The following is a 19,304-nucleotide window of genomic DNA, read 5'->3' as shown; positions in this document are numbered from 1 at the left end:
ACAGCTCTAGTTCATGTGTGCCATATAGATAAAATTTTGCCCACTCCCGTGGAGTTACTTATGAGTCAGCACTGATTGGCTAAAATGCATTTCTGTCAAAAGAACTGATATAAGGGGGCAATCTACAGAGGCTTAGATACAAGGTAATCACAGAGGTAAAAAATATATTAATATAACAGTGTTGATTATGAAAAACTAGTGAATGAGTAATAAAGGGATTATCTGTCTTTTAAAAAAATACAAATTCTGGAGTCAACTGTCCATTCGAATTATATTAATTTGTTATACAAAATGTTAGACTGTTCTTATATACTCACCCTATAAATCAATTTCATCCATGACTTTTAAAGAGTGAGCATGATTATCTATGGTGTGATCTGGCAAAGACACTCAAAACAGTGTGTCACTCAGTCTCACAGTATGACTAGACACTAGAAAACATTCAAAGGAGGGCTACTAAAATGGTACATGGTCTAGGAAATTAAACTTACAAGGAAATACTCTGTGAAGAGAGGTGAAACAGCTGCATCACCTCACCTGCAGCACCAACCCTTTAAATTGATGCTGGCCAGACTCAGCCGCTGCGGCCCTTTGGGAAATCTCCTGGTATCCTGGTAGGTCTTGATTGAAGTGGGTTATGATAATCAGTAGATGCTGTCCCTTTAAACATAATCATGCTATTTTGATATGCTCAGTGATTGAACATCTATAAAATTAGATAATTCTGTACTGCATTACTAGATCAATTTACTCTCACAAGTATAGCACTTAATTGAAAACTCCACATGGATGCGTGGCCTTCCATTTACATCTAGCTGCTATCAAGCATAAGATATTTTAAAGGGATATAAAACCCAAAGTGTTTCATGATTCAGATAGAATATACATTTCAATTTACTTATTTTATTAAAAAAAATGTTTTCTTGCTATCCTTTGTTGAAAAGCAGGAAAGAAAGTTCAGGAGTGTGCTTGTGCCTGATGCACTAAAAGGCAGCAGTTTTGCAACAATGTTATACATTAGCAAGAGCACAACATTGCAACATTATTTCCTGTCATGTAGTGCCCCAGACACATGCACACTACCTAACTAGATAAAAAAAAAATAACAAAGAATATTCATATGCAAAAAAAAACAGATTTTTGATTATCTTGTATTTGTATTTAGAACTGTCTAACCCTTTAACTACTGAGCCATTTCCACCCCTATGCTGAGCTGCTTTGCAGTTTTTAGATGCTGTAGACCATACATGTGTGTGTTTTGCGTGTGTGTGTTTTGCGTATGTGTGTGTTTGTGTGTGTGTTTGTATGTGTGTGTTTTGCGTATGTGTGTTTGTGTGTGTGTTTGTGTATGCGTGTGTGAACGTGTGTGTATGGGTGTGTGTGTTTGTGTGTATGTGTGTGTTTTGCGTATGTGTGAGTGTGTGCGTGTTTGTGTGTGCGTATGTGTGTGTTTTGCGTATGTGTGTTTGTGTGTATGTGTGTGTGAATGTGTGTGTATGGGTGTGTGTGTGAATGTGTATGTATGGGTGTGTGTGTTTGTGTGTATGTGTGTGTGAATGTGTGTGTATGGGTGTGTGTGTGAATGTGTATGTATGGGTGTGTGTGTTTGTGTGTGCGTATGTGTGTGTTTTGCGTATGTGTGTTTGTGTGTATGTGTGTGTGAATGTGTATGTATGGGTGTGTGTGTTTGTGTGTATGTGTGTGTTTTGCGTATGTGTGTTTGTGTATGTGTGTGCGTGTTTGTGTGTGTGTATGTGTGTGTTTTGCGTATGTGTGAGTGTGTGCGTGTTTGTGTGTGCGTATGTGTGTGTTTTGCGTATGTGTGTGTGTATATTTCCTAAACTCTAAAATAATAACAAGGGGTTATCCTTACATAAATAAAGGCCTTTCGGTATAGTTATGTAACTTTCATCTGCACATAGGGGCTCCCATGACATGGGACATGCACATTTATACACACCAGTTGATTACTATTACTACAGTAGTCACCTGCCTATTAAAACTTATATTGGGGCTTTATTTTAAGACGGGCTTCTGGGCTTTAAAACAATATGTCTTGGGAGTCGCTAGGCCTTTTTGATTGCCTGTTATAAATGTGTAAGAGGGTAATGTGTGTTTAAAAGTGTTTATTTTTATTTTGTATACCCTAAGATGCACACTGTTTCAAAGTCAACTGACTGCTCTTTCAAATCATGTGGGGGTTTATATGGCTTGAGATTGAGGGGTTTGAATGCTTATTCCCCCAATCCAGCTCCCTTAAAGGGACAGTATACTCCAATTTTCATAAAACTGCATGTTACAGACACTACTATAAAGAATAAGATGCACAGATACTAATATAAAAATCCAGTATAAAAATGTTTAAAAACTTACTTAGAATCTCTCGGATTAGCTCTGTTGAAAAGATAGTTGGAAAGCCCACTGCAAGTGGGAAATAAGACACTCCCCCTCCCCTTTTCATATGAAAAGACCCTTTACACAAACAGGAGCAAGCTGGAGTAGGTATCTGTCGGTATTCTCCTAAAACTTTGGGGCTTTGTTAGGAGTCTGAAAATCAGAGCAATGTTATTTAAAAATAAGGAAAACTATACTTTTTAAAAAAAAAAACAAAAAAAAAAAACTTTTTTGGCTATATAAATAGACGATTTACAAAACATTTATGTGCACATCCACACTACATACATTGTGCAGATAATGACTATGTGTCATCATTCCCACTTAAGGAGTTAAAAAATACATAAAAACTGTACTTCGTCCCATGCATTTTAGAGAGACCACAAAGCAAAATATGGAACCTAGATTTTCAAAATGCTCATTACTTAAACCAGCTTCTTGATTTGTAGCACTTGCAAGTCATAAAATGTATTTCTTGGGGCAAGAATAATTTTACACAAAGCCAAGTGTAAATATTGTGATTTTAAAGGGACACTGTAATTAAAAAATAAAATAGCAGTATCTATGTTGCATTCATTTTTTTGAATAAAAGCTTTTTTATATATATATTATATATTATTTTTTTATTTAAATGCAGCTATATCAGTTCTGTACTTTCTAAAGTGTTCATTGGCTGATAGGCAATTTAAATGTTTATTGGTAGATAAGTCCTTCCTGCTAATGCTTATTGAACATTAATAGGAAGTACATATAAGCCAATGTGCATTAGTAGGAAGTGCATAACAAATACTGGTATATTAGCTTAAATTTAAATGTAAACAGCTTTTAGTAAAAAAAAAAATTCAGGCAAAAATGCCTATTTTTTTATTTTTTTTTATTTTTTTTAAGATAAAATGTCACATTTTCACATGGGTGACAGCTATTGTTTGTTAGTACAATATCCCTTTAACATATTCAAAATGCCACACTAATGGTTTGAATTGCTTTGGAAAGTAAATCCATAAACCAAAGTGAGTTTTAAGTTTTCAACATAGCAAACCCTAATTTAGTATAATGTCGGGATTTTTTTATTTTTTTATTTAAGATTGCAATATTAAAGTATTAGCTATGACATCATTTTTAATTAATCAAACACATAAAAATTGCAGATTTTATTTGTCAACTTAACAGGCAGCTTGTTTAAATAAAATGTAATAAAAGATGCCATTCAGACCTAAGCAAACAAGATGGACAGACCGCTAGATTGAGTGCAGTCACTGACAGTCTATCTCTGGGTGAGTACATCCCAGGGTACTGCTGCATTTTGTCTCTGAGGGCATCATGTTTAATGGGGGAGAGAAAAGTGAGGCTAATTGTCTCAAGCACCTCTGGTTCTAGAGATAACAAGAGACTAATGGGAAACAAACTCTGTACAATAATCCACTTTGTGTCTTGGCTGAGAATGAAATGGTCATAAGAGGAGACACTGTACAAAACCTGTTGCCAAATGGATGTGATTACTGCCAGGGCAAGCTGCCAGGGCAATCAGGACCCAAGCTTGCTTTTATCAAAATCCTTGCCATTAAGAAGAATTCTTCAACAAATCTCATTTTTATTGGTCTTTGTGTGCCCATAATAGCTTTTTTTAGGCTCTGGTTTGTTATGTCTGTAATATAAATAAGGTCCTAAAAATGTCTCTCTTGAAGACTTGCAGGGTTATACTGAAGCTTTGAGACTTTGATAGCAGCAAATTTAACTGGTTTTCTACAAAATGGTTTAATTTTACTTTTAACAGAAACTAGAATAAACATGGAAGTAACAATTTAGAATCTAGATTTGTTTAATGATGCTGCCCCTGTTTCCAAAGCTGTAAACACCAAATATTTTGTGGATGTGATAAATTGAATAATTTGGAAATAAAAATGAAATATGGTTTTTATTTGCATGTCTATGCCTTTTTATATTGGTGCTGAATTAGAGTCTGGAAACACTATTTTCAAAATAAAATATTTGTTTTAACATTATTTTGATGTACAGGATTGTATATACAACCCCCCCTAAAAAAAAAAAGTCTACACTATATTTTCTTTATTTTTTGCAGTCTACATGTTTATTGGTGTCATTAAATTAATTATTCAATGGTGACATTAATTATAAAATCCAAGCATATTTATGCACATATAAAAATTCAAATTAATTAACTACACATGGACATGATATAGGGAACAAAAAAAATAATGCCATGTGTACTGATAATTTTATCTTATCACCTTGGGCTTGGTTTCAGTCCAGTTCAGTTAATAACACATGATTCATTATTTTGCCCTGTATAGTCAATAAGGCTTGATTACAAGTTGTTGGTTAAAGGGACATTGTACACTTATATTTTATAAACATAAATGTTTTTAAAATCTTCCATTAATATTAATATTGTGTATTTTTAGCCTGCTAACCAATATCCAAAGTGTCAGAAGCATACGTTTTTATTATTTCCATACCCATAGTGTCCTATTCACTTCCTGTGTCATTATTATTCTGCACATGAGGGAAAGTTCCTGATTACGTCATTGCTACTACGAGAGCCTGTTGTGTCGCCTCATTAAGCTACCAACACTTGCCTAGTTTTTCTGCAGTTCTATCTAGCCCCTCCCACGGAATGTCCCGCCCATAGATCACTGGACCTTATATACAGACCACCCAAATCTTCCCCCCATAACGGCCCCTTCCACAAAAAAACTTGTTAAAGATGTGTTGGACTCAATATAAGCTTGTGCACCCCAAGCAATGTCAGAATAGTAAAACACCTGCTGTTCAGTGTTCTCACTCACCGGGTTAGTAAGTGGCCAGAAACTGTGTTGATTATTTCTTTTTTAAATTTATTTCTGTGAATTTGGATAAAATACTAATTTTTATCTCAGCTTTATCTATGACTGATGTTTACCTAGAAACATAAAAATATTGTCATATAGCTGGGAACTTTATAATTAGTTTTCTTACTAACATGTATGAACACTTTATATTCATATAAATAAATGTAATTGTGTATACTGATACCCTACTGAATCCCTACATAAAGCATATTAAAGGGACAGTCAAGTTAAAATTAAACTTTCATGTGGGGCGGAGTGAAAAGCCGACCAAGATGGTCCCATCTCACTGAGGCTCCTCTACCAAGCCGGAATAAATGTTACAATAACAGCCTATATACACATCCTAGAAGGGTAATAAATGTGTGTTAACACCTTAGCATACCATGGAGCACCTGGGCACCAACTTTATCTCAGCAGCAAAAAGCTCAACTGAGAGATGGGGTCTGGAGCCTTCTCCGCCACTGACGTCACATGGCTGCAACTAATGCCTGAGACCATCAAAACATAGCCTCAAAGAACCTGGCTGGTAAGGATTAAACCACGCTGTGCACAGGGGAACAACACCAGAATAAGACAGAGTTCCAGACAGCTGTAAAATCGACAACCGCATCACGGCACATAGACCATGCGGCTATGACTGCAAGCACCACATACAGCTATATACCGTGTTCAGCTCAGGAGGGATCCATCCAGCATCGAAGACAAGACTTGTGCCCAGATAATCTATGCCAAAAGGCACACACTTAACCATAAGATATATAGAGTTTCCCGAAAACCACTCTAAATCACCAAAAAGTGTTTTACAGCTATACAAGGTCTTAACAAAGATGGAGGCAGAGATTATACTCCACTTGCAACAAGTTGCAGCATTATTAGATATGCACTTCTGTGAACTTCGATCTGCCCTCACAACTGAATGGGTCTCCCCATGTGGAGATAATGACTCTGGGCTAACTACACTTCAGGGATCAAGTGAACAGATGGCAGCGTATGATTCGCCTGTGAGAAGCGACATCGCTAAATCTGCAGACCCGAACTTACCTAATTTACAAGTCATATCTAGCCCTGCTAAACCGCCTCTGACTCCTACCGACACTAGAGCGACAGAAGGGGATAAACTCTATCTAACATCTACAATTTGGAGGTATATGATCTATGGACTTCATGGCTTAAATTTCATAGTGACACTGCAACTACATTGGGATCCTAGAGGTTGCTCCTTTTGAATGTTTCTACAACCCGGTGCGGGATACCTGTTCGGCAACATGAAGTTGCATATATGATTTCCATAAGTCTGGATGATAAGTCTACCCCATGTAAGCAATTCCCTGAGCTACTGGGTTGTTACTAGGAAAAATAGAGGAGTAGGACACTAGTGAACCGGGTTTCTTCTGAAGAGAACTTTCACATATACATATGTCTCACCCGAAGTGGCATTAGATAAGTGAGGGTATTATATAAACTCCAAAGTGTTATGTTCTCTACTACTATCTGTTTATACTATATATATATATATATATATATATATATATATATATATATATATATATATATAGGCGATTACCCTGTTCTTGAAACCACCGTTTTTTGTTTTTGTTTTTTAACACAGTTACTCTGCTTTCTTTAATAGTTAACTTTATATTTATAGTAATATTGTGATACTCCTCTCAATTTGTATTGTTTATTCCTGGTTTTGACTCCAAATGGTATAACCCAGTTACTTTTCTCTTTATAGGGGTTAATTTATTTATATCCTACTCCGGTGCAATAATATTTAAGTATGATGCTGATATTACAGTTCCTGAAGATAGTTATTTACCTCATTAGAGTTACAACACTTTACTTCCCTTATCTGATATGTACAATCAGTTAAGCAGATTATTGTACTCTTTTATATATTTCAGCCTTTTAGCAATTACTTCAAATATATGACCAGATTCATTTTAGTCCTCCCCAAGTTTATGTGCTTTGTCTTTTATACCTAGGGACCCCCTATTTTACCATCACCTATACAGATTTGTTATGGGTGGAGCTGTGGTCCTGAGCCCGGCGGTACTACTACAGACTGACCTATATGCACCCATTACACTTTGAAACGCCAGGTGTTTTATTGTTCTACATATTTGCTTCTCAGTATTTTAATTAATTCTATATGTTGAGAGAACTCTTAGGTTGTTAAGGGGACTCCTACCTGTACCTTGTTTAATACAAAACATTGTTTTTATTGTTTATTTAACTATCTGTGTCAGTGTAAAAATTGGGCTCCTGGTATGTCAGATATAAAATTAATATTTATTGCATACCACTCTCTTCCCCACATAAGCCTCATCACTTTTGTTAAGAGCTTCAAGAGATACCTCATTGTTGGGATTTAGGCTTTTCACATACATGAACAGTTACTAATACTATAGCCAGCATTCACCTCATAATGTAGTCACAGCTGTCACAATATAGATCTGTCCTCATCTGATGCAAGATACTGATATTGTCAGGACGCCTAAATAAACATTGCAACACATATAGGTTAGAACAACACCCTAAGCAACTTATAATCTCATGTATTAAGGACTAATTTCCTTAATCGTACAGGAAAGAATACCCCTATGTTATGTCTTCTCACTATTTAATACAGGAGATATGACACAGGCTTGCATTCTACATGATAGTCTGTCTGGTCCAAGATCCAATGGCGACTGTTTCCCATTAGTTATTACCAAGGGACCCATATATAATTAACACTACCTATAGCTATACCCTGTACCATACCCTCCATTTTCCAAGGTTATAAATTAGGGAAACCTGGCCGATAGATATGTGACCCCACTCTATGGCTAGCTATACATTTGACATATTTAACGCTATACAAGGATAATAAAATAATCATGTCTTATCTACAACAGCATCTACACACTTTCAGGGTCCTTCTAGATGTTTGCAACCTTATATAGGTTTATTAAAGCTATCTCCCTGTTTCATTAGGTTAAAGAGGGAATAGGATATAACGCTTAACTACTAAACTAACTAACAGATCATTCATAGGACATTGATAGTACTTTTGGAGCCAACTGATCTTTATTATATTGTCACACTACACGAATGGTTCTCATATTTTATTATTAGTAATCTTAGTTGGGGAATAATATTGATAAGCATCAATATTATATTATTGTAAGTATATATTTACAATTTCAAGTTGAGATGTGTATGTTATTGTTCCATATGCATTATAGAAGTAGATTATGGTTATAGAAGGTACTTCTGTGTTAACAATATATTATGTTTACAACACACTCTGAAGCTGCTTCTAGACTAGTAATTTGGAATAGATATCTTAACAGGCATCTCTTATATATGGATATGTAATCTTGGTTGCATTTTATAAAAGCTTCAACACAATAGTCTGAGAATCTAGACCTCTCATATACCCCTAGTAAAAATTGGAAGCAAGAAAAGGATTTCAATGGCACTGCCTTTTTAATTCTTGTGACTACACCCTATATAGGTTACTGGTTTCTGTTTCTTATAGTCATTGGGTAGATGGTGCTGTGTATTGTATACATTACAATAAAACCATAGGCCTGAAGGCCATGAAAGAATACACTAATAGCACTCTTGTAGTCCTCTTGTTACACACTATGTGTGTAATTTTAGAGATAGGGTACCAATGGTCAGGGGAGTACGCTTGAAATAATTAAAACATAACTTTTATTAGTACGCAAAAAACGGAGATAAAATAAAGGGATGTGCAATTAAAAACAAAAGCTACCTGGGGAGTGATAAATTATATATCTTTTATCACTATGGTGTCTGGATATGACAATCCTCAGTTGTGATATAAATTGAGTGTGAACAATTGAAATATAGAGTATACTAACCCCTGTACTGTAAGAATAATGTTGATACTCAATGTTTCATATATCAACGCTACAGTTACTATAAGTTTAATAAGTTTATTGCAGGGGAAAGTTATCATTTGGAATGTTACACAGATTATCTTGAAATTCTACAATATCAAAATTGTATGAAGCACATAAATGAGGGCAAAGCGTGTGTCATAGGTTGTAGCAGTCAGTGTGCTTGGTGTATACTTAGGTACTCATATTGGTGTGTTTCTTGTAACACAAGCCAAAACGTTGTATTTGAATCTCAAATGAAATTTTGTGATCTCATATAAAGTAAACGATTGGTTTTAAGTCATTTACATTTCTTATAACACACTTATCAAATAAAGTTAGTATTTCACACTGTATAGTGAATTCCGATTACAGAATATTGATAAGTTTATTCCTGAGAGGATAGCTATAGATATACACAAGCTAAAGCATACGTCAGCAAAGTCTTCTAATCAGCTTAAGGTTGTTCCATACATTTTATTATAGTCAAAAATAGTCAACTCTTGTATTAATATAAACCAGCCTAAATCTGGTATTGTGTTATAATTCTCCCCTTATAGAGACTGCTACAACCTATGACACACGCTTTGTCCTCATTTATGTGCTTCATACAAATTTGAGTATCAACATTATTCTTACAGTAGAGGGGTTAGTATACTCTATATTTCAATTGTTCACACTCAATTTATATCACAACTGAGGATTGTCATATCCAGACACCATAGTGATAAAAGATATATAATTTATCACTCCCCAGGTAGCTTTTGTTTTTAATTGCACATCCCTTTATTTTATCTCCGTTTTTTGCGTACTAATAAAAGTTATGTTTTAATTATTTCAAGCGTACTCCCCTTACCATTGGTACCCTATCTCTAAAATTACACACATAGTGTGTCACAAGAGGACTACAAGAGTGCTATTAGTGTATTCTTTCATGGCCTTCGGGCCTATGCTTTTTCTGTAACCCCTAGTAAAAACCTTATTAGAATCCCACTTTTTTCCAATACCTTTCCAGATAATATTCATAAGACGCACCTACCCCTATATCCTTGCCGCATACCCTCCTCTCATTTCCCCTTCATCATTTTTCTTATGGTAACATTAGAGGGCCCCGTCCCCCCTTGCCCTCTCAACTTAGAGAGGCTCTTTTCTGCTGAGACCCAATAGAGTTATCAATAAGACTAACATATTTCAACAGTCCTTCCTAAATCTAAGGGCCCACATGAGGCCAGCTAATTAGTCACTCACAATGCTCACTAAAAATATAAAATAGAGGTTTCAGGTATCTATATTTTAGCAATCAGCTTACTTTTTGTTTATATATATTTATATTGTATACTCTGCTGTCATTCCTATTACATTTATTGTATGTTTTTCTTTTCATGCGCAAAACCTCAATAAAAATGTATTTAAAAATTAATTTACTTCCTTTAATAAAATGTGCATAGTCTTTTTTATATTTACAATTTTGATTCACCAGCTCCTACTGAGAATGAGCAAGAATTCACAAAATATACGTATATGCACTTGTGATTGGCTGATATCTGTCACATGATACAGGAAGAGTGGAAATAGACATAACTGAAATGTGTCAGAAAGAAATCTACTGCTCATTTGAAGTTCAGTGCTTTGCATTGTCTTTTTATCATGCATTTGATTATGCAAATTACAGTATTTACTGGTCCTTTAACTGTTACAGATTGATAAAGTGAGAGAATTTGGAGTTTTGCACATGTGCTTGCAAAGCGATCATGGGAGTCAGTGTGTGCTCAAGGCACTGGTGCATACTTGGCTAGTACATTAGAATATTCAATTTACTTGGCTAGGGCAGGTCCATGGTGGATGTGCTACTGCAGGTGAATTTCAGTTACGCATTTTAAAATCATACGTTTATTTTAATTGGTATTTGTTGATTTGAGACATTATTTACTGGAATATATCCCTAAAACTAAGCATTTTAACTAATAATTGTCAATGTACTTTAAATACACTGAAATGCTATAGCAATAAATTAGTCAAGATTGAATTAAAGGGACATTCTACTCCAGAATTGTTATTGTTTAAAAAAGATAATGAATTCCTTTATTACCCATTTGCGAGTTTTGCATAACCAACATGGTTATATTAAAGGGACAGTATACTGTAAAATTGTGTTTCTAATTACTTTTTTTACCAGTTGCAGAGTATAAAATGTATGAGATTTGTGTTTTAAGGCTTATTTGTGTATATGAATGAGCTGATTTTGTGTTTTGAAGCCACAACCTAATAAAATGGGTTAAGCTTGTAGGTTTAATTAGCTCTCATTACTTTATCACATTGTGTACATATACCTGCTTCTTTATCTTATATCTGTCCATAAAACAAACACCAATACTTGGAGAGAACAATGGAAAATTAACATTTTATTACCTTATCAACTATTTAAAATGCCAATATAATACAATTTAATACACTCCAGCAGGTAAAATGGATCATTGAAAACAAATTAAAGGGGAGAAAATTTTTGAGTTAACTGTCCCTTTAATATACTTTTTGATTACCTTGCATCTAAGCCTCTGCAGACTGCCCCCTTATTTCAGTAGTTAGATAGTAAAGGATCCCTTTGGAATATATAGCACCAAGCCTAACAACTATACCTATGTACCCCAATACTAACAAACTAACTCTACACTACTTAACCCATTACTTAACCCCCTAAACCGCCAATAGCCCAACGCAATAAACCTTCAGCCCTATTAACCCCTAAACCACCAATAGCCCACCACAATAAACCTTCTAGCCTATTAACCTCTAAACCACCAATAGACTAACGCATTATCCCCCTACTCTACTTAACCCCTACACTGCCACAACCTCCTAACTTATTAACCCCTACACTGCTATAACCTGCTAATTTATTAACCACTAATCCATCACAAACCCAATGCAATATACCCCCAACCTATTAACCCCTACACCACCACAACCCCCAAAGCAAACTACTCCTACACTAATTCTACCTAACACCTTACCCCCCACCTCTAAACTAACACCTCCTAAGTAGCAACAAAAATAAAAAACACTACATTTACAAAAATGTAAAAAAAATTACAGAAAAAAACAACACTACCAAAAATAAAAAACCACAGTTATACCTATACTATACTAAAACTAAGGCCCCCTTTAAAAAAAAAACAAAAAAAAAAACAATAAAAAAAAAAAACTTAAAATAACACTATAAGATACTATAACAATGAGCCCTAAGAAGGGCATTGTGCTAAAGTGACTTAGCTCATATTTCACATAAAAACTACAACCCCATTCTACAATAAAAGTAACCTCCTACACCCTGCGCAAAAAAAAGCTGACTCTAAAAATAAACTAAAGTTGTTTTTTTTTACTTAAGTAAAAAAAAAAAGATTGCCCTTAGAATGGCATTTGGTAAGGCAATGCCCTAAAGAAAAAACTAATCTTAAAAAGGGCATTTGGTAGGGCATTTAAGCTCTTTTTGGAATATCGTGGATGAAAGATCTGAAGATAAGAAGAAAATAAGATAGGAAGATGCATTGGGGGAAAGATGGATGAAGAGTTCCCCAGCGGAGCGGCGGCAGTAGATGGATGAAGACCACCAATTCCATGAAGATCCATGCCCTTTTTAGGGCAATCTTTTTTATGATAGGGTTATTTTTTAGGTTTTTTAGATTAGGCTATTTTGTGTGTGTGTGGGGGGGGGGAGTGCTACTTTTATTATAGGCTAACTGTTCTACTAGGAGGCTATATAGTTAGTAAGCCTAAGGCCCTGGGTGTAGCGCTCGGTCCACTTCTCCTCTACTTTTATTATAGAATGTGGTTAGTTTTAATGTGAGAAATAGCTAAGTCACTTTAAATGTAATTATTTTTACTGTTATTTCTATTATTTTAAGCATAAATGTATCATTTAAATTATATATTTATGTTTGAAATAATAAAAAGAGCAATCCAAAAATAACTACATTTTAAATAACATACAATACATAAAATAATGTGCATTATACTTGACAATGCATATCAGTTTAAAATCGTATATAAATAAAGCGACAAAGCTCCTATAGTTATAATAGGGAGGGTTTTTATTTTATACTTTATTAGTCAGGTAGATTGCAGACATTGGGGTATATTTATCAAGCTCTGTATGGAGCTTGATGCCCAGTGTTTCTGGTGAGCGTTCAGGCTCGCCGGAAACAGAAGTTATGAAGCAGTGGTCTAAAGACCGCTGCTCCATAACCTGTCGCCTGCTCTGAGGTGGTGGACAGAAATCGCCAGAAATCAACCCGATCAAATACGATCGGGTTGATTGCCATCCCCTGCATCATCGTGCTAGCGGCCAATGGTGCAATGATAAATGCCGAGAGCGTATGCTGTCGGCATTTATCGATGTGCAGCAGACATGATCCGCTATATCGGATCATGTCCGCTTGCACATTAATAAATAGGCCCCATTATGTAGGTGTAGATATTCTGAACTAGATTACAAGTCACGCGGTATGGTTTTTCTGTGCGCGATATGGTCCTTGCGCGCGTAATGTTCATAGATTTGATATTACAAGTTGTGCGTTCTGTCTTTCCTGCACGCAATATGGTCTTTTCCGCAACAATCCATTCCGCATTCGAAGAGCTGTAGTTATGCGTTTTGTGAAACAAAAAAAGTTTCACAAAACACATAAAAAATACCTTACAAAGTACAACTACACCCATAAACTACAATAAACTACAATTAAACCCTAAACCGCCATAACCCACATCACAAACACTAATTAAAACTAAAAAAACAAAAACAGAGAAGAGCGCAGCCGGACTCAAGTGAAGAAAGTTTTATTCAATCACACAATATAAAAGCACTGAAGGTATTCTGCGTACCAAATAAAAGTTAAATAGAAGCATTAAAACATAAGCTCTTGGTAAATTACCACTCCAAATGTCGCCCATTCAGGAAAGCCAAAATCTTGATCAAAGTCCTTAGCTGCTCCTTTCGTGAAGCGGTACGTGCGGAAGATCAGCTGTAAACTGCTGAAAAAAGCCGGTTCCGGTTGCTACCGGAAGTCTGTATTCGTCACTGCCAATGCAGTGTAGCATCAATAGAATCACCACGTATGATACATCCCTTTTTGAAGAGCAGCACACACCTGTTTGTATGGTGAGGACTCACAACTCCACTACAGCCTCAATTTGTAAGGCACATAATTTTTGAGACTTTTATTGGGACTAACTGTTTATTTCATCACAGCTGTGTATTGGCATGTTTTAATTCCCTTTACAGTTGAATATTTGTGCTTCTTTAACTTATTTAGGAGCTCAGTGTATTTCATTTTTCAGGCAGTTTATATTTATTGCATACTAGCCTCAGTATATCACTTTCAATTATTTAATATTCATAACCTTAGTAGCGCTGATATCTTGGTTTCTCTTCTTACTTACTAATTAAAACTATTAACGCCTAAATCACCATCACCCCCACATCACAAACACTAATTAAAACTATTAACCCCTAAGCTGCCATCCCCCGACATCGCAAACACTAATTAAAACTATTAACCCCTAAACTGCCACCCCCACATCGCAAACACTAATTAAAACTATTAACCCCTAAACTGCCACTCCCAGATCGCAAAGTATTAAACTAATAACTACCCCCCCTAACCTAACACCCCCTAACTTAACCCCAATTAAAATACACATAAATTAAAAATATTCTATCTTTAAAAAAACGTACCTGTAAAAGAAAATTAAAACCTAGGCTTAAACTAAAAAAAACATTACTTTAAAAAAAGAAAAAAACATTACAAAAAAATAAAAATCCTACATTAGAAAAATAAACCTACATTAAAAAAATTCAAAAACCCTATCATTATCAAAAAACATCAACCTACCATTAAAGAAAATAAAAAAACTACTATTACAGAAAATAAAAAAACCTACCCTTACAAAAAATAACGAAATTATCCTAAATAATAATAAAAAAAATACCCACCCCAAAATAAAAATAAACCGTAATCTACAAACAAACTACCAATAGCCCTTAAAAGGGCCTTTTGTAGGGCATTTCCCTAAAGATAACAGCTCTTTTGCATAAAAAAATAAAACAATTACCTTGTAACATTACAACCCCCCACCCTCATAACCCCCCAAAATAAAAAAAATCCTAACTAAAAAAACCTAATCTATTCATTGCCCTGAAAAGGGAATTTAGATGGGCATCATCTCTTTTGATGCCCATTAAAAATAAAAAAGCCCTAGTCTTTAAAAAAAAAAACACCCCAAAAATTTGTACCAAAGATAAAGGGAGGAACTCCATCTTCATCCCTGCGGCACTGCATCTTCATCCATTGCAGGACCATCTTCTTCAATTTTCATCCAGGCCGCCGTCTATCTTTTATCTTCATCCCCGGTGGTGGCTGTAAAGTCTTTTATATAGGGGTACCCTTGCATTCCTATTGGATGATCAAATTCAAATCAGCCAATAGGATGAAAGCTGATTTGAATTTGAATTTTCTCACTTTTTTTTTAAAACTTACTATATATTTGGGACTTTCAAATAGATATGTGCAGAAGAACAGCAGGACAACAGCTTATACTTAAAGGAATATTAAATAGTTTGTTTCATTATTGTAATAAAAAAGCACTAACCAATGGGTTATGCTTAATAGAAATCATTGTAATAAATATGTATTTTTTACCATTTAAAATAATTATACTGTTTATTTATTTCTCTTTTTAATTTAATTTGTGCAGTATCCAATACTTGAGAACAAATGGGATTGCTGCCGTATCTGGTATGCGGATGTTTTACACAGGATTGATCATGCTAGTGGGAGCGAGAGCTGCAGCACATGCAGGCAGTGGCAGATCGGGGAAGGGAGGCAATGAGGTAATTGCCTCCCCCCTCCATGACATCCAGGACCCTAGGAATTGTTAGGTTCCTTGTTAACTGATGCACAATAATAATCAGTTCCGGTTCTGGCTCTCAGGAGGCTGATCCGCCACTGTTCTCAAGTCTGTTCTGAAGTGGTGTTAAAATGAAAAGAAGGCAAAAAGAAATTGTTTATAAATATATATATATATATATATATATATATATAAAAATATTTGAATCTTTCTTGGCTAAATTGAAACAGCTTAAAATGTAAACACATTAAACTGATAGTAAAACATCATTTTCAATAGTCCATTAGGAAGGACTATGTATAGTTATATATGTTATATTTTCCCCATAATAACTAATATTTCCAGTGTAGACCAATAGAATATCTCAGATATACATCGGTGGTGCATGTAACTGTTATTTATGCTTATAAAATAATTCATAGGTTGGTGGGGTCTGGATAGATGATCCCTCAGTCAATCACCCATTTAATAAAGGTTGCCCTTGAAATCTTGAATCACACAAAAAAACATTGACAATGGTTGTTTTGCTCTTCAGTTCCACATCCCACTACAGATTATACAACTTTATGTTAATGTTAATAGCTTGGTGTCTTATGAGTAAATATTGTCCTATCTATTGCTTCAATTTCTTTAGACAACATAAGTTCTGAATCTGATATTAACAAATCTTTCTATCCATCTGTAGTAATCAAGAGGTTACATGTGAACATAAGAGAACATATAAACAATTAATGAGAAGACTGAATAAAAAGTGAATATAAATGGCATTCCTAAATACTATAAAAATAAAATAATCAATGTTCCCCAGTAATACGATAATGAAGATAAAATATTCTATTAAATATTATATTATTTGGTTGATGTTAGGTGGAGAGCCCTCGCTTACTTTCTGAAGTTTGTGTGACCCTTTCAGATTCATTACATACTCTGTAAATAATGAGGTAAAAGAGTTAATAAAAAGGTAATGATCTTTAAAAGGACAATGAACACTAACGCTAGGTTACAAGTCTTGTGTTATGAGTAAAAAAGCAGCATTAAGCCTTATAACGCTGCTTTTTTACTACCGCTTGTATTACTAGTCTTGCAGATTTAGGGGCACCGCACACTTATTTGGCCTTACTGCAAATCACGTATAGTCTATTTTCAATGGGACTTCCATAGTGCCGGTATTACGAGCTTGTCCTGGGAGGCCAAAAAGTGAGCAGTACACCCTATCCCGTCAAGATTCGTACCGCATTTAAAAGTCAATACTTATGAGTTTTGCACTACAAAGCTGTAGCATAAAACTCATAACTAAAGTGCTAAAAAGTACACTAACACCCATAAACTACCTATTAACCCCTAAACCGAGGCCCTCCCGCATCACAAACAATAAAATAAATGTATTTACCCCTAATCTGCCACTCCCGACATCGCCGCCACTATAATAAACATATTAACCCCTAAACAGTCGCACTCCTGCCTCGCAAACATTAGTTAAATATTATTAACCCCTAATCTGCCGCCCCTAACATCGCCGCCATCTTCCTACATTTATTAATCCCTAATCTGCCACCCCCCAACGTCGCCACCATTATATTAAATTTATTAACCCCTAACCCTAACACCCCCTATCTTAAATATAATTAAAATAAATCTAAATAAAACCTACTATCATTAACTAAATAATTCCTATTTAAAACTAAATACTTACCTGCAAAATAAACCCTAAGCTAGCTACAATATAACTAATAGTTACATTGTAGCTAGCTTAGGGTTTATTTTTATTTTACAGGCAAGTTTGTATTTATTTTAACTAGGTAGAATAGTTACTAAATTAACTATCTAATAACTACCTAGCTAAAATAAATACAAATTTACCTGTAAAATAAAAAATAACCTGAGTTACACTAACACCTAACATTACACTACAATTAAATAAATTCCCTAAATTAAATACAATTAACTAAATTCAATAAAATTAGCTAAATTACAAAAAAAAAACAAAACACTAAATTACAGAAAATAAAAAACAAATTACAAGATCTTTAAACTAATTACACCTAATCTAATACCCCTATCAAAATAAAAAAAGCCCACCCAAAATAAAAAAAAAACCTAGCCTAAACTAAACTACCAATAGCTCTTAAAAGGGCCTTTTGTGGGGCATTGACCGAATGAAATCAGCTCTTTTACCTGTAAAAAAAAAATACAAACAACCCCCCCAACAGTAAAACCCACCACCCACACAACCAACCCCACCAATAAAATCCTATTTAAAAAAACCTAAGCTCCCCATTACCCTGAAAAGGGCATTTGGGTGGGCATTGCCCTCAAAGGGCATTTAGCTCTATTGCTGCCCAAAGCCCTAACCTAAAAATAAAACCCACCCAATACACCCTTAAAAAATCCTAACACTAACCCCCGAAGATCCACTTACCAGGAGAAATCTTCATCCAAGCAGCAAGATGTCCTCAATGAAGCCGGCAGAAGTGGTCCTCCAGATGGGCAGAAGTGGTCCTCCATACGGGCAGAAGTCTTCATCCAGACGGCTTCATTGAGGACATCTTGCTGCTTGGATGAAGACTTCTCTCATTAAGTGGATCTTCAGGGGTTAGTGTTAGGATTTTTTAAGGGTGTATTGAGTGGGTTTTATTTTTTAGATTAGGGCTTAGGGCAGCAATAGTTTTTTTTTTTTTAGATAGGATTTTATTGGGGGGATTGGTTGTGTGGGTGGTGGGTTTTACTGTTGGAGGGCTTGTTTGTATTTTTTTACAGGTAAAAGAGCTGATTTCTTTGGGGCATTGCCCTGCAAAAGGCCCTTTTAAGAGCTATTGGTAGTTTAGTTTAGGCTAGGATATTATTATTTTGTGTGGGCTTTTTTATTTTAAAATGGCTATTAGATTAGGTGTAATTAGTTTAAAGATCTTGTAATATGTTTTTTATTTTCTGTAATTTAGTGTGTTTTTTTGTAATTTAGCTAATTTTATTGAATTTAGTTAATTGTATTTAATTTATGGAATTTATTTAATTGTAGTGTAATGTTAGGTGTTAGTGTAAGACAGGTTAGGTTTTATTTTACAGGTAAATTTGTATTTATTTTAGCTAGGTAGTTAAATAGTTAATAACGATTTAGTAACTATTCTACCTAGTTAAAATAAATACAAACTTGCCTATAAAATAAAAATAAAACCTAAGCTAGATACAATGTAACTATTAGTTATATTGTAGCTAGCTTAGGGTTTATTTTATAGGTAAGTATTTAGTTTTAAATAGGAATTATTTACGC

The sequence above is a fragment of the Bombina bombina genome, chromosome 4 (assembly GCF_027579735.1).
Source record: "Bombina bombina isolate aBomBom1 chromosome 4, aBomBom1.pri, whole genome shotgun sequence".
Classification (NCBI taxonomy): Eukaryota; Metazoa; Chordata; class Amphibia; order Anura; family Bombinatoridae; genus Bombina; species Bombina bombina.
Note: the sequence above shows the minus strand (reverse complement) of the source record.